General features: G+C 41.8%; 1 long non-coding RNA gene and 17 other non-coding genes across 18 annotated transcripts; 16 read left to right on the top strand and 2 right to left on the bottom strand.

Moving 5' to 3' along the window:
• Positions 1-616: 616 nt before the first annotated feature.
• Positions 617-15,261, top strand: LOC121506421. The gene is made up of 3 exons (XR_005991651.1): positions 617-863; positions 13,413-13,526; positions 15,207-15,261. It is a non-coding gene; the product is annotated as an uncharacterized LOC121506421 (long non-coding RNA).
• Positions 2,263-2,335, top strand: trnam-cau. The gene has a single exon. It is a non-coding gene; the product is annotated as a tRNA-Met (tRNA).
• trnak-cuu lies at positions 2,741-2,813 on the top strand. Its single transcript has one exon. It is a non-coding gene; the product is annotated as a tRNA-Lys (tRNA).
• On the top strand, positions 3,024-3,094 carry trnag-gcc. The gene has a single exon. It is a non-coding gene; the product is annotated as a tRNA-Gly (tRNA).
• On the bottom strand, positions 3,425-3,496 carry trnad-guc. The gene has a single exon. It is a non-coding gene; the product is annotated as a tRNA-Asp (tRNA).
• trnag-gcc lies at positions 4,113-4,183 on the top strand. Its single transcript has one exon. It is a non-coding gene; the product is annotated as a tRNA-Gly (tRNA).
• Positions 7,856-7,927, bottom strand: trnad-guc. The gene has a single exon. It is a non-coding gene; the product is annotated as a tRNA-Asp (tRNA).
• On the top strand, positions 8,667-8,737 carry trnag-gcc. The gene has a single exon. It is a non-coding gene; the product is annotated as a tRNA-Gly (tRNA).
• trnag-gcc lies at positions 9,329-9,399 on the top strand. Its single transcript has one exon. It is a non-coding gene; the product is annotated as a tRNA-Gly (tRNA).
• On the top strand, positions 9,499-9,569 carry trnag-gcc. The gene has a single exon. It is a non-coding gene; the product is annotated as a tRNA-Gly (tRNA).
• Positions 9,671-9,741, top strand: trnag-gcc. Its single transcript has one exon. It is a non-coding gene; the product is annotated as a tRNA-Gly (tRNA).
• On the top strand, positions 9,839-9,909 carry trnag-gcc. The gene has a single exon. It is a non-coding gene; the product is annotated as a tRNA-Gly (tRNA).
• On the top strand, positions 10,008-10,078 carry trnag-gcc. Its single transcript has one exon. It is a non-coding gene; the product is annotated as a tRNA-Gly (tRNA).
• trnag-gcc lies at positions 10,183-10,253 on the top strand. The gene has a single exon. It is a non-coding gene; the product is annotated as a tRNA-Gly (tRNA).
• trnag-gcc lies at positions 10,348-10,418 on the top strand. Its single transcript has one exon. It is a non-coding gene; the product is annotated as a tRNA-Gly (tRNA).
• trnag-gcc lies at positions 10,513-10,583 on the top strand. Its single transcript has one exon. It is a non-coding gene; the product is annotated as a tRNA-Gly (tRNA).
• trnag-gcc lies at positions 10,687-10,757 on the top strand. The gene has a single exon. It is a non-coding gene; the product is annotated as a tRNA-Gly (tRNA).
• trnam-cau lies at positions 14,965-15,037 on the top strand. Its single transcript has one exon. It is a non-coding gene; the product is annotated as a tRNA-Met (tRNA).
• Positions 15,262-15,378: the final 117 nt, after the last annotated feature.

Raw genomic sequence — 15,378 nt, 5'->3', positions numbered from 1 at the left:
TTATGAGCTAATAAGTCAAGATTATGAATTAGATGGCATTAAATTTAAGTCAAAGGTGAAAATGAACCAATTAGAGGACATTTTAGTAAAGAAAAAGTAAAAATCATGGGATAAGAGGTCAAGATTATAAATTTGAAGGCATTGCAGTGATGGAAAAAATTAATATTATTAGATAAAATGGCACGAGTATGAATTAGAATGCAATATTGTAATGAGGACACATATTGTCACATCTTAATTCATTTAACATTTATAAATTTGTAAATTTAGTTCAAATTATGTGCTGGATTAGTAGAGAAGAAGTCAAAAACATGTCACAAAACGTTATAATTTGAAAAAATATATACATTTTATACATTTTTATTGAAGGTGATGGGTGTTCACAGGGAAAAGGGACATTTTATGTTTTGGTATGTCTGGAGAAAAAGTCCACCAAAGCGTATTTAATTTAATGAATCTGAAATACACGTGACCCTTACTAGGCCTCAGTAACTTTGTTATAGTAGTGCAGCTGGCCAACCCGTCATGCAGTGGGCTCGTGCTCAGTCTTCTCCTATTGGCTGATGCTTAATTGAAGGCGCCTCAGTGTCGACAGACCAGCTAGTGTTCGGTTACAGAGAAGCTGCAGACGGACTCTTCAGAATCCTTTAAGGATTTACACCGCAAAGCTTCGCGTATTTTTTCAGTGAACAACTGTAGAAGAAAATCTGAAGTTTGACTGCTATTACCGGCGAAGGAATGGAGTGACCAGGAAAGGTTTCATCAGCGTTTATCGGGACTTGATGCACGCATGACACTTGGAAGAAAACGCTGCGGAATGCATGAACATTAGCGAAGTGTATGGAGGAACGACGCCACTTCAGGTGAGTAACTATTAAACTTAAACAGGTTGAAGTAGTTTACAGCATGTTTTATGTGAAAATGTGAGTGGAAGCTAGCCAATCTTAGCTTACGTGCACGTGTTCGCTGCTTTGGCTAGGGTTAAGTTCGTAGTAGGCAGAGCAAATGTTAGCTTAAATGCTAAACGTTAGCGATGTGAACTCGTGACTAGTGCGTGAAACGTTAGCCGTTAATTATTTATGCGTTTCAAATTAGCGGCGTTGAAAGCATACACGCGACTTTTCTAATCAATGTAGGCATGCACGGTCGATATTTTCGTTTATTACTAGTCAATTATCAAGTTCCGTCAAGTTGCAGACTTGAAACCCGCAGGGCCCGTTATAACGCTGTGCTAGCTTTGAAGCTGCCAAAATTGACCGTTGATGGACAAAGCACTAACTACTCAGCCTAAAGTAGGAGATGGTAAGTAGATAACTTGTTATTGATTACTTATTCGTCATTTAGTGGAGTATTATGAACATTTTACAGTCTAATGTGAAAAGAAAGTTGTCTAATGTGCTGTAAACACTTAAATGAGCTATTCATCTGTTCAGCTACATACATGGCTGGCTTTTGAGTGACATTACTGATGTTTTGATAAATGGGGTGAGAAGCCTAAAGGAGTTGGGAGCAGTTGTTGTTCGGGTTATCGTTGGGTGCATTACTGCAGCTGCAGTGAGAGGCGCTCTGCCCCCATCTGGTGGGCAGTGTGCGGTACTACAACCACGAGATTATATCCGGCGATGTTCGCGGTCGCCATTGTTGTCACGTATACGGCGGTATTACTTTGATGTATTAAGCCGGGTGTACACTGTGCGATTTCAACCCGACCATGCGACGGTCGTGGCAGAATGTCATCTCACACTGGATCGTTTATGACGCACGACCTGAGTGTTCACACTGTGCGACTAGAGTAAGTATGGACTGTGACAGAAATCCACAGAGTTTCCTTTTTTGAAGGCTCACACATTCAGGGCGAAGCATATCCTCTCTCTCCCAGTGTGTGTAAGACAGGAGCTCCTCTGTGTCTGCAGGTCAGCAGATAGGAGTATTTCCTGCTCACTTACTTTATCATAGTGGGGTTCTGCTCTCACTGTGAAGTGTCTGGAGTCATACGACCATAATATCAAACATGCCAGAAATCCTCCCGACCAGTCAGGAGCTGATTCGTGGCTGAATCGCAGGAAAATTGCAGTGTACACCCTGCTTTAAGTTTTGTATTCCAGTTACTTGCTATTAAGTGCTATGTTGTGCCATTTAAGTGTAATTTGGTTGGGAATCTCATTTAAAGGGGGAATCATTGGGACAAACTCATTATATATTACGCCTAGGTTACTGTCCTAGTGGCTGTTTTTAAACGCTTCCTTGTTCCTGGTGTTTCAGGCCTCGTTGGCGCAGTAGGCAGCGCGTCAGTCTCATAATCTGAAGGTCGTGAGTTCGAGCCTCACACGGGGCATGTGTTTTTCTTTGTATTCTTTAGAATATTTCAAATAATTGTCTCTGATTTTTTTTGTGATTAAATAAAAAAGTAGGGTAAATATTTAAGTTAATGAAACACTTTACTAACAGAGCATCTGTGGTGTGAATAGTCACTTAAATGACTATCAATTTCAAGTTTTCGTAAAAATGTATTCTTCTTTTGCAAAAGCATATTTAAGTCAATGCATTTGTAGAAGCAAACGAATGAAAACAGAGATCTCTACTCCTTGCTGCTGTATTTTACACCATATGTGGAATATGCATTACATGCAGGCTTTTCCATTCAGATAGCAGGACATGAATTGTATTCGTTCCCATAGTGAAGTAGTGTTAGTGTATCAGGAGTTCGTATAAAATTGTAGCATTTTTCTTAACGAAACAAGCCCGGCTAGCTCAGTCGGTAGAGCATGAGACTCTTAATCTCAGGGTCGTGGGTTCGAGCCCCACGTTGGGCGATAAGCTTTTGTCTTTTCAGCCTGGTCCGACTCCGTTCTCAAGGACATTGTTTTATGCTGCTATCCACATGTTAAGTTTTCAGCCTTGGATACACCAGACACTGCTAAAGGGTGAAATGTCGTGATTGTAAATGGGCTGCTGTATCGTCATTGAAGGATCGTCTGCCTATTGATCCTACAAAAATGCTGTCAGAGATGCAGGAAGTGTAAGCATTGGTGGTTCAGTGGTAGAATTCTCGCCTGCCACGCGGGAGGCCCGGGTTCGATTCCCGGCCAATGCATCATCCTTTTCTATTTTTCTCTATATAATGCATATGTGTCATTTGACATTTTGTAATTCGTGTCTTTTTTTCAACTTCAGCTTATTTGAGTTGATGGTAGAAGTTAGGGAAGCCATGCTGCTGTAAATGTCCTCTTATCACAGATACAAGATAAGTAGTCAGTCTTGTTAGGATCCTCTTAATGCTTGGACTATTAAATAAAGACGGATGAAGCATGATTAGTCTTTCAGGTCTGGAAGGTGTAAATCACACAAAATGATGTTCCTTGCGGTATTGCTGGTCTTTTACTGGTAAGAAATGTGATCAGAAAGGGGATAAAAAGCATGTACACTCCCCGTCGGGGAATCGAACCCCGGTCTCCCGCGTGACAGGCGGGGATACTTACCACTATACTAACGAGGAGATGTTATTGATGCTTTTTGGGAGTATTTTTAGATTTTCACCAATGTACTGGAAGCTTGGACAATTGTACCTGAGCTGTGGTGGAAGAAATAGAGGACTGGATGGTTGTTGTTGTTGTTTTCCTGTAGGATTTTGGTCAGACTGTTCTTATTGTTTCCTTGTCGTGCCGGAGGCATTTGTATGTCCCACGGAACCGAGGAGCTGTGGTAGGATCTCTGAAAGCAATTTGATCCGGGGGGGAGGGTCAAGACTGAGCACTGCCCTTTGAACAGAACTCCAAGGAAGGGGCTGACCCACTGTTATACTGGAGTTGGCCACCCAACCCCCCAGCAGGATCACTCAGTGTTGGAGTTTTACCCAGTAAGGGGAGGGTGATCTCTTTGTGGCGTCAGGTTGCAGAGTAAGACCAATGTTAGCACATCTGCATTGGGCAGCAGTTTGGAGTGCATAGCCATCATCATTTAAACTCAGCAAGAGCATGACATCGAAATTCACCAAGTGGAGGAAATGCAACAGAGTTGTTGTTTTTTTTTTTTTTTTTTTTTTTTTTTTAAGGACATGATGTACATGACGTTTTGGACTTGTCATGACATTTGAAGTGATGCCAGACATGTGAGCATTGGTGGTTCAGTGGTAGAATTCTCGCCTGCCACGCGGGAGGCCCGGGTTCGATTCCCGGCCAATGCATCATCCTTTTCTCCTAATAATTCTTGCATGATAAAAGATTAAGCTTATAGTATGTCATCTGAGAAGGCAAAGTCAAAGTGAGCTTTTGTCAATCAGGCCATGTAAAATAATTTACACAGAAGATCAAAATTTCGTTTTCCCAACTCCAATGTGCAAATAACACTAAAACATGCAAAATTTAACATAATAGAGCACACAGACATCAACAAAATGGCAGTAGACACAACAGACAGAAGATACCTACATTGTGCAGGATAGAATAATTTACATTCACAGTAAGCCAGAGATGTAAAAAAAAAATTTTGAGGTCTTTGAAGCACAAATAGTGCATTATGATAAAGACTTGTTGAAGTGCAAATAGTGCAATATGTGCAATATATGCAATATGGTAATGTTCAAGTGCAAAGTAGCAGCATGGAGAAAGCATATAGAGTATTCTAATAAAAAACAATTGAGTCAATGTTATTTAAACAGTCAGTTGATCTTGTCGGTGCAGTGGTTATCATGATCATAGAATGTTCTTGTTTGAGTTGAGTAGTCTAAAAAGCTTGCACCGCGTGCTGTGGTGGCTCTTACCAGATGGTAGGAGGGTGAACAGATCGTGTGCTGGGTGGGTGGGGTCTTTGATGATATTGGTTGCTCTCTTATAGCAGCTGGACGAGTTTAAGTCCTGAATGGATGGTTGGGCTGATCTGGTGATCTTCTCAGCTGTCCTCACCAACTTTTGTAGGGCCTTCTGGTCAGCAACAGAGCAGCTGCCGTACCAGACTGAGAGGCTGAGGATGCTCTCGATAGCACCCCTGTAAAAGGTGGTGAGGGTGGAAGGGGGGAAGTCAGCTCTCTTCATCCTACGAAGGAAATGGAGGCGTTGCTGTGCCTTCTTGACAAGGTAGGTGGTGTTGGTTGTCTATGTCAGGTCATCTGTGACATGCACTCCCAGGAACTTCGTGCTTTTCACAGACTCCACAGCACTGCCATTGATGGTGAGTGGGATGTGTGGCGTGTGTTTCTTCCTGTAGTCCACAGTTATTTCTTTTGTTTTGTTGACATTCAGTTGAAGGTTATTGATGTCACACCAGTTGATAAGTTGTTGTTCCGCCTCTCTGTCGGCTGAGTTGTCGTCCTCTCTGATAGATCCACCACTGTTGTGTCGTCTGTGAACTTAATGATGTGATTTGAGTTGTGTCTGGCACAGCAGTTGTGAGCCATCAGTGTGAACAGAAGAGGGCTCAGCACACATCCCTGGGGGACACCGGTGTTCATGATGGTGGTCTCTGAGGTGTTTTTGCCAACTCTTACTGTCTGTGGTCTTGTCAGTGAGAAAGTCCTGTATCCAGTTGCAGAGTGGGGTGCTGATGCCAATTGTGCTGAGTTTATCCATCAGGTGTTGGGGGATGACTGTGTTAAAGACGGAGCTGAAGTCGATGAAGAGCAGCCGCACATAAGTGTTTTTCTTTTCCAGATGAGTCAGGCTTAGGTGTAGTGTTGTTGCTATGGCATCATCAGTGGAGCACTTGGGACGGTATGCAAACTGGAGTGGGTCGAGTGTGGTGGGGAGACTGGCTGTTACGTATGTCTTGACTAACCTTTCAAAGCACTTCATCACTACGGGGTTGAGTGCTATGGGCCAGTAGTCACTCAGTGTTGTTGCTGGGGATTTCTTGGCTAGCGGTAAAATGGTGGTGGCTGTAAAGCATGCTGGTATGATGGCTTGGCTTAGAGAGGTGTTGAAGATATCTGCGAGGACATATTAGGCCTGGGCGATATGGCCTAAAAATTATATCACGGTATTTTTCTTGCCTTTAACTTTAACGGTATTATATCACGGTATTAGAAAATTAAAAACAGATAATGTTTTTTAGTCCAAATTCAAGTGTTATTAACTCCTCTCTTCCCTTAAAACAAGCCTTTGATGGCATACTCAATTTATCTCTGAGTATAGGAACACAGAAAACATGTTTTGTTTTTTCAAGTCTGTCTACGTTTTCTTCTAACTGTATTTCAAGTTTAACATTTCATCTCTAACCTGATGAGGTATGTTAGGCTGCTAATGACTTGAACACGTTTCCTCGGGAAAGCGTTCACAATGAAAGCGTTTCAGAAAAATAACAGCCACAGACTTTTATTCTGAAGAGCTTGGCGGAAGTATTGTGTTTAGCATTGAATTAGCTTAGCTTACCGGAGAATACGGCTAGTTTAAAGGAGCTTTTCTGACCTTGTTTAACATTGCAGCCTGAATCTTTGACTCACTGTGGACTTAGAAAAGAAATTCATAAGTTAAAATAGACTTTTAAACGGTTGTTTATGCCATTGTAAGAGGAAGAGCTGCAGCGCTGGGCTCTGACCAGCCAAAGCAGCACTTAGCTTGTGTTAAAGCCCCATGCAGGATCACGGAGACGGCAGCTGACTTTGTTGGAGTACAGCCGTCAAACTTTGAGAGGAAAAAACATGTGTTTTTTTCTACTAATTGTGCCTAGTTACAGCAGCAAGAGTCCTTGACATTCGGTTAGTTACCTGGCTACATGTAATGCTAGAGCTAAACGTGCTATTGAGTAGACTCAGCCTGTGCTGTGTGTCATAAATCACTCTCTCCGCAAGCTGTGGGTGCGCATATGCCTGGCGCATGCATCACAGCATAACATAGGCATTTCAACCGGTGATGATGGTGTTGCAGATATCCATTCCGTGGCAAAAAATTTACCGGTGACGGTATTGATACCGGTTTACCGCCCACCTCTAGACGTATGTAAGTGAGTCAGCACAGTCCCTAAGCACACGCCCAGGTATGTTGTCAGGACCTGCTGCTTTCCTGGGATCCACCTTGAGTAGTGTCCTCCACACGTCAGTGGGTGAAGTGTTGCATTGTCCGGGGGGGGGGGGGCTTTGTCGGTGTGGTGTCGTTTTCTCAAACCGGCTGAAGAAGGTGTTAAGTAAGTTGAGGAAGTCACTGTTGTCCTCGCACAGTGGGGGTATTGGCCTGAAGTCAGTGACTGGATGCCTTGCCACAGGCGTCTAGGCTCTTTTCTGTCTGTGAATTGTGACTGGATTTTCCGTCACAGCCTCAGTATATTCCGTTAGGCGACATGCTGGTTGGTCATGGGAGCCTCCCCAAAAACAGTCCAGTCTGTGCAGCTAAAACAGTCCTGGAGAGCTGAGATAGCTCCCTTTGGCCATGCTCTGATCTGCTTCACAGACAGCTTGCTCCTGGTTAATAGTGGTCTGTAAGCTGGAATTAGCATAACAGAGAGATGGTTCGAGTTCCCCAGATGGTCTGAGTTCCCCATAAATGTGTAATGCATATTTTTGTAAAGAAAAAAAATATCTTTGTAGCCAGTCTTTGCTTTTCGGCCAAAAAGAACTCCTAGTATAAAATTAAAGTTTTTGTTGTTGTTGTTGTTGTTTTTGTCATTATTTGCATTAAGTTGGTCCACAGGTTATCTAACCTTAATAACATAAAAATGCAACGATAGTGTCTATCATGTCTACAAAACGACACTCTTATTAGTAGGATTCTGTTTTTGGTCACTTAAATCAATGATATGCCAAGATAAAGGATTATTTGTTCAGATTAGAAAAAGATGTGCAACTAGAAGTTTTGCTTGGAGGCTTGTCCCTCAACCAATAACATAAAATGAGAGTGGTGGGGGAAAAAAAAAAAAAAAAGCATGTACACTCCCCGTCGGGGAATCGAACCCCGGTCTCCCGCGTGACAGGCGGGGATACTCACCACTATACTAACGAGGAGATGTTAGGTGTCATCCTTGGAGTAGTTTTTAATGAACACACTTGTAACTGGAGCACAGACCTTTGTACCCGAACTGGGAAGGAAAAATCAAAGACCAGACAAAGACCTGGTTGTTATATGTCACTGCTAGACAATACTAAGTATTGAAGGGTTTTATATTAATTTTTAGTTATCATCATGTAGAGTTTGTAAAGCCTATAACTGCTGAACTGAGGACTGAAGACTACTCTTACAAATGGGCAGGAGGGCTGTTTACATGGGTCCGTTCAGAAAGGAGAACTGTGGAGATTAAGGAATCTGACTGCACTTTCCCTAGGGGTATGTTACGGACGTGACGTGTTATTTGTGTAAAAACTACAATTTAATGTTAATGGACAACGAAATTCGCATCTACCACTCGGTGCTTTGTCTGTGTTGTTATGTGCTCTGAATGAAACGCTAAAACGTCAGAGGTATGAGCTCTAAGATTTTTACATGCCAAAGTCTCTTCAGGAAGAGGAACTGTGACTGTAAACATCCAGAACAGCAGAAACTTAAGCTTAATCTGAAGTTCTTTTATTTCACAACGATAATAGATTGTTTTGCTTTGTTCCCTGCCATTCCCTATCCATTTTTTGTTCAGAAAGTATCCTGAAGTGAAGGAACAGAAGGAAATAGTTAGACACTCTAGTATGACAGTGGATATGCTTGAAAGTCTAGAGAGGTGGCCGAAAAAAGCAAGAAAATGTTGTTTTTCAAGCATTGGTGGTTCAGTGGTAGAATTCTCGCCTGCCACGCGGGAGGCCCGGGTTCGATTCCCGGCCAATGCATCATCCTTTTCAGTTTTTCTCACTGTAATGCATGTTTGTAGTTTGACTTTTATGGGGCCTTTCCACTACTGGGGCTTTTCCATTACATCAGCCTGACTTTGACTCGGCCAACAAACTGCGTTCTGATAGCTGGGCATGGCCTGAGTTCTGACACTGACAAGTGTGGTCAGGATAGACCATGTGCATATCCAGCAGTGTTAATTTTGTCAACTAAAACTATTCATCCACAGCCGTTTTTTACATGACAAAAACTAAACCAAACTAACAAAAATAGATCCGTGATTACTAAAACTGACTAAAATGAAGACTAGTTCTCATCAAGGTGACCAAAACTAGACTGAAATGTCATGTAGTTTTCGTTGGACATTCAAAATCCTTGTATCCCCATGTAAGTCTGTTCCTCATCGTGTATTGGAAGGGCCACTGGTTCTGCAAGATTTAACTGAAAGAAAAGTTGGCTGAGAAGGTTCCTGAAGTGAAAAAGCAGAGGGAAATAGTTTGACACTGTGGTAGGAAAGTGGAAAGTCCGTGCATTTTTATTATGACATGCGATTAAAAAAAAAAAAAAAGGAAAAAATCTCTAATTTTCAAGCATTGGTGGTTCAGTGGTAGAATTCTCGCCTGCCACGCGGGAGGCCCGGGTTCGATTCCCGGCCAATGCAATGAGTCTTTTGGCTTTGTAAGCTGCTTGATCCGTGCATTTTTATTATGACGTGCAAAAAAAAAAAAAAAAAAAGAAAGGGAAAATCTCTAATTTTCAAGCATTGGTGGTTCAGTGGTAGAATTCTCGCCTGCCACGCGGGAGGCCCGGGTTCGATTCCCGGCCAATGCAATGAGTCTTTTGGCTTTGTAAGCTGCTTGTTCCGTGCATTTTTGTTATGACATGTGATTTAAAAAAAAAAAAAAAAAAAGGAAAAAATCTCTAATTTTCAAGCATTGGTGGTTCAGTGGTAGAATTCTCGCCTGCCACGCGGGAGGCCCGGGTTCGATTCCCGGCCAATGCAACGAGTCTTTTGGCTTTGTAAGCTGCTTGTTCCGTGCATTTTTATTATGACATGCGATTAAAAAAAAAAAAAAAAGGAAAAAATCTCTAATTTTCAAGCATTGGTGGTTCAGTGGTAGAATTCTCGCCTGCCACGCGGGAGGCCCGGGTTCGATTCCCGGCCAACGCAATGAGTCTTTTGGCTTTGTAAGCTGCTTGATCCGTGCATTTTTATTATGACGTGCAAAAAAAAAAAAAAAAAAGAAAGGGAAAATCTCTAATTTTCAAGCATTGGTGGTTCAGTGGTAGAATTCTCGCCTGCCACGCGGGAGGCCCGGGTTCGATTCCCGGCCAATGCAATGAGTCTTTTGGCTTTGTAAGCTGCTTGATCCGTGCATTTTTGTTATGACATGCGATTTAAAAAAAAAAAAAAAAAAAAAAAGGAAAAATCTCTAGTTTTCAAGCATTGGTGGTTCAGTGGTAGAATTCTCGCCTGCCACGCGGGAGGCCCAGGTTCGATTCCCGGCCAATGCAATGAGTCTTTTGGCTTTGTAAGCTGCTTGATCCGTGCATTTTTGTTACGACGTGCAAAAAAAAAAAAAAAAAAGGGAAAATCTCTAATTCTCAAGCATTGGTGGTTCAGTGGTAGAATTCTCGCCTGCCACGCGGGAGGCCCGGGTTCGATTCCCTGCCAATGCAACGAGTCTTTTGGCTTTGTAAGCTGCTTGATCCGTGCATTTTTGTTACGACGTGCAAAAAAAAAAAAAAAAAAGGGAAAATCTCTAATTCTCAAGCATTGGTGGTTCAGTGGTAGAATTCTCGCCTGCCACGCGGGAGGCCCGGGTTCGATTCCCGGCCAATGCAACAAGTCTTTTGGCTTTGTAAGCTGCTTGATCCGTGCATTTTTGTTATGACATGCGATTTAAAAAAAAAAAAAAAAAAAAAAGGAAAAATCTCTAGTTTTCAAGCATTGGTGGTTCAGTGGTAGAATTCTCGCCTGCCACGCGGGAGGCCCGGGTTCGATTCCCGGCCAATGCAACGAGTCTTTTGGCTTTGTAAGCTGCTTGATCCGTGCATCTTTGTTATGGCATGCCATAAACCATTATCGTCTGCCATCATATCAAATGCTATATCTATGGTTGAGATTAAGCAGATACGCGCAGTAGGCAGCGCGTCAGTCTCATAATCTGAAGGTCGTGAGTTCGAGCCTCACATGGGGCATGTGTTTTGCCTAGTGTGTGCCTTGAATTGTCCGTGGTGACAGGTCTTGGACCTCAAGTTCATGTCCCATCAAATACTGATCGTATCTGCTTGGAATTGACTCTTGATTTGTTGAGGCATCAGTCCAAACATTTTTGAAGGGATATTTTGGATTTTTTAACTTGGGTTGTTTGAGGTACTTGGTAGAGTTCTTCTGATTCTAAACAACTCTACCAAGTAGCCGATAGCCGATAGTGATACCAAATGTGATGGTTAAAATGCCCTCTAGACTGGCGCTGTCATACGCCACAAGAAGTGACACAGTTTCAAAAGTTGAATAACTTTTGAACCATAAGCCGTTGCCCCTTGTTTTTTTCCTGTTGAAGCTAGAAGTTGTGCCTTCCTGCTGTTGATGCCTTTGAATCCCTTGGGGCAGCATTTTCAGGAAGCCTGGATCTCGTGTGACTTTTGGGGACTCAAATGATTAAATGCACACCAGTAAACCCAATATTGGATGTCTTTTTATCCATTTTAATCCAGTTGGGATCATTTATTACAGCAAGCTTGAATGGTAACTCAAATGCTAACCACCATATTGTTTACTCTTTGTAAGGGTCCGTCAGCCAATGGCAGGATGTTCCATAATCACGCCATGATGCCCAAATAGAGCATAATGGAGAGAGACAGAGATGGCTGCAGCCCTCTGAATTATTGCTATACGCACAGATTTTTTTTTCCGAAAAATGAAATTATATTTCTTATGCTTTAACTTTGCCTCCCCCCTTACAAACATAAATGAACACTTTAATATCATACTAATGACAACCGCCTGAGGATATGATTTGAATGAAAGATTGACATAGTGGGATTCTGCTTTTATTAAGTCCTCTTGCAATTTATTTTATCCTAGAGGAGCCACAGGTAAGCCTCAGCCAATAAAAGTTGTTGATATAATAACTTACAAACGTTTATCACACTTCTTCAACAACCTAACGTTAGTTCGTTAATGCTTGTTGTCAGACCGACCTGCACTCATGGACAGACACACAAACTATCTCTCTTCTCTGTTACACATACACAGACACACACACGCACAACTGCTTTGTCGCCCTGTGACTGTGAAGCTCGCGATTCTCCTTCTTCTCTCCTATTCTAGCGAACATTTAGAACACATAGTGAGGCAAATATCATGGATGAAATGAACGCCTGACAGTCCATTGCTGTTGTTTTTATCCAGTCTTGTATTTTAACAGAAATGGAACAAAAGTTCCGCCAGAGTTATTACGACAACAAGCTGTTTTTAGACCGCTAGCGTCTCATCCCCATCATGATACATGGGTGATGATGAATTTATCTACTCAAGTTTACCGCTAATCACCAGATTATAATCAGGGAAGTACTAAACTAAGCGAAAGTAGAGTTTATCAGCCGTCCGTGTGTTATGATAAACTGAAAGTTGAGACTCCGGTGTTCATTTTTCAAAATTAAGTTACTTTCAGAGCAGTGTCACACTTGTTGATTACGATTTCAAACTCCTGTGGTATGTAAGCTAAATGTGCGCAAATATAGACTATATATTTATATGGATGCATTCATACAGTTTAATTTACATTTTTAACATCTGATAAAAAAAAAAAAGATTATAATTCCGAGGTCATGGCGGCTTTTATTTTGGCATGGCGGTACACCACGATCAATTACATGTAGCGGAAACCCTGCGTCGCACGTTGTGATTGGCTGTGATGACGTAGCACATTTTTATTGGCTTGAAACCCACACTGTCTTATAGTAAACCTGTTAGCATTTTACGATGCTAACGTTGAAAGCTAACTTCAGTGTTGCAAGGTTATTTATACCTAGACGTACTCTTTACCTCCGAATTACCTGCTTTAAAGCCTCTGTGTGTTTGGCGATGATGCTGAGGATGTGGGAAACGTAAATTTGAATGTTTGCTTTTGCTATTTAACAAAAAGACAATCTTTGTTGACTACTGCAACTCCATGTGGACAAACCACAATGCAGCTGAGTTGATTGACGGATTAATATTGTAATCATTCATTTTAATATTCTTGTTTTTTACTTAAAGTGAGCAATTATTTTTGTAAAGTATTTATTACTTTTCATTGTAAATTGTTTTTTTTTTTCTTGAACGATCCTTCTTTTGTAGGTAAAACTAACGTTTTAACTATTTGATAGTTGAAAGATATTTGTAATGGAAAATATATAGGATTATAAAAGTTAAAAAATGTATTTTAATGTGTATTTTTTTGCTTTTCAAAATGAATTACTTGTTTCTCTCGCACTTGTTAAACTATTGTTTAAGACAACAATCACAGATCATCCCTCTGATAAACAGAAAAGTAAACAGTAAATAGCTTTCAACATTAGCTTCGTAGAATGCTAATGGGTTTGCTATCAGACAGTGTGAGTTTTCAGCCAATTAAAGTGTGTTACATCATCACAGCCAATCACAATGTGCAACATCATCAACAGGCCCAGCCTCCAGACAGATCTGGCAGCTCAGACACATCTGGTACCTACACCGGCCGAGGCAGACGACCGTCCTGATCCCTGGATTGGCTGTCGCTCAGTTCATTGTCTGTTTCAGTGAGTAAGCGGTTTCTCAGGCAAAAGCTCAAAGTTTCTTCCAGCGTCTATTTTAGAACTTTTAGCTGAGAGTACCTCCATAACAACTGCTCTGCTCTTTGACCCCAGGGTCTCCACTGTGGCTTTGCTCTACCATCTTTTCTGTGTTCCAACTACAGATCCCAGAAGCCCCAAAATCACTCAAACGGAGCATGAGAGCGCCCCCTTGTACCAGCCGCCGAAAAAACACTTTGGTTTATATATATGTCAATGGCACTCAATGAGTTAATAAGAGGAGCTGGGTGGTTTACTACAGCCTCATGTAACCTTGCACATTATACCAACAACAACAATAACTGTTAAAATATATATATGTATCAGAATCAGTATGGGTATCGGCACATATTTATCGAAATCGGATCAGGACTGAAAAAAGTGGATCGGTGCATCCCTAGTATTGAAACATCTCTAGTACTTGTCGATAGTAGTGCCATTTGCCTCCAGAGATTTCAGTATGCATTTCACTTTTAATAATAATAAAGTGCTGAGGCGGAAGAGCATGGTAGCCAAAGCTAGCATATCAAAATGGTGCCGAACAAAGCAGCTTTCTGGGTGAAAAATGAAACACTACAGAAATGATTTGTTATAGCATACAATTGGACCTGCATTGTTTTTCAGTCCATCAAATTCTCTAAATTATAGAGGTGGGACAAAAAATTGGTTCTTAGATGCATCGCTATTGGAACCTGGTAGATTCTGAATCGATACTTCAATGTCCAATAATCGATAATCTAAATTGTAGGTGCCGTTTAAAAGTTGGAACAAAGGGCGGAACTGTAACTTGCAGCGCGTGTTCACACGGACACTTTAAAGGGAGCACATAACAAAGAAGCATGGGTGACCGGGAGATCAGACCAGCTCCATGTGGTTTCAAATTTACTGTTTGGAAGCACCTCGGCTTCTGTAACATTGACAGTGTAATTGAATTGGATAGGAGCCACACCGTATGTAGCTCTGTCACGCCAAATAAAAATACTTAAGGAACACAACAGAGATTAGAAGCTATGTAGTTCACTGTCTTTCGCCATAACGGCACCAGCCTCTTGTTGCCGCTTGCTTACGTCACAACTTCGCCTCGTCCAAAAGTACTGCCCCTCGTTGCTGATTGGTCCTGTCACTTTCTAACCGGACCCAAACGGTTCAGATGGGAGCTTTGCAAGATGGATTCGCCACTGAAAAACAAGGAAACAGGCGTATCCAAAATTGGGCATGAGTCATGCAGCATGCAAGCTATGAAAAGCAAGATAAGATACACAGCAACACAGCCAGCCTTCATTTAAACATGACAAGACACCAGGCTATAGCAGTTAGCTTCAACAGCTAGGCTCACTACATCAACAGCAGATAAGTAGGCTTCATGCTTTTGGATCACATGACATCAATTTCATTTGCAGCATAGGCCTCGTTGGCGCAGTAGGCAGCGCGTCAGTCTCATAATCTGAAGGTCGTGAGTTCGAGCCTCACACGGGGCAGTGTTTTAACATGACAAGCTATAGTTGACTGACCTGACACATTGGAGAGATTTGTTTCACACATCCATCTGGGAAAGCTTCAATAGGAAATGTTTGAGAAAAGGCAAAGGCCTTGAAAAAATCCTCAGAGAATGATTGGGTAAACATTCTGTCTGTCACATCTCTACAGGCCAATCAGAGCAACAAAGCACGTGATGTAGCCACTAGCAAGCTGCGCGTGTGCAGCTACTGAGGAATAACGCGAAACACGGTGACTATAGACATGTAAGTACTCGAGTTTTGTCGTTTTTGAAAAGAGAACAACTCACTGCTGTTCTTTGTTCTTCTTTTAACGAAGAAAT

The sequence above is a fragment of the Cheilinus undulatus genome, linkage group 24, assembly GCF_018320785.1.
Source record: "Cheilinus undulatus linkage group 24, ASM1832078v1, whole genome shotgun sequence".
Classification (NCBI taxonomy): domain Eukaryota; kingdom Metazoa; phylum Chordata; class Actinopteri; order Labriformes; family Labridae; genus Cheilinus; species Cheilinus undulatus.
This window is presented reverse-complemented; position numbering and strand designations above follow the sequence as displayed.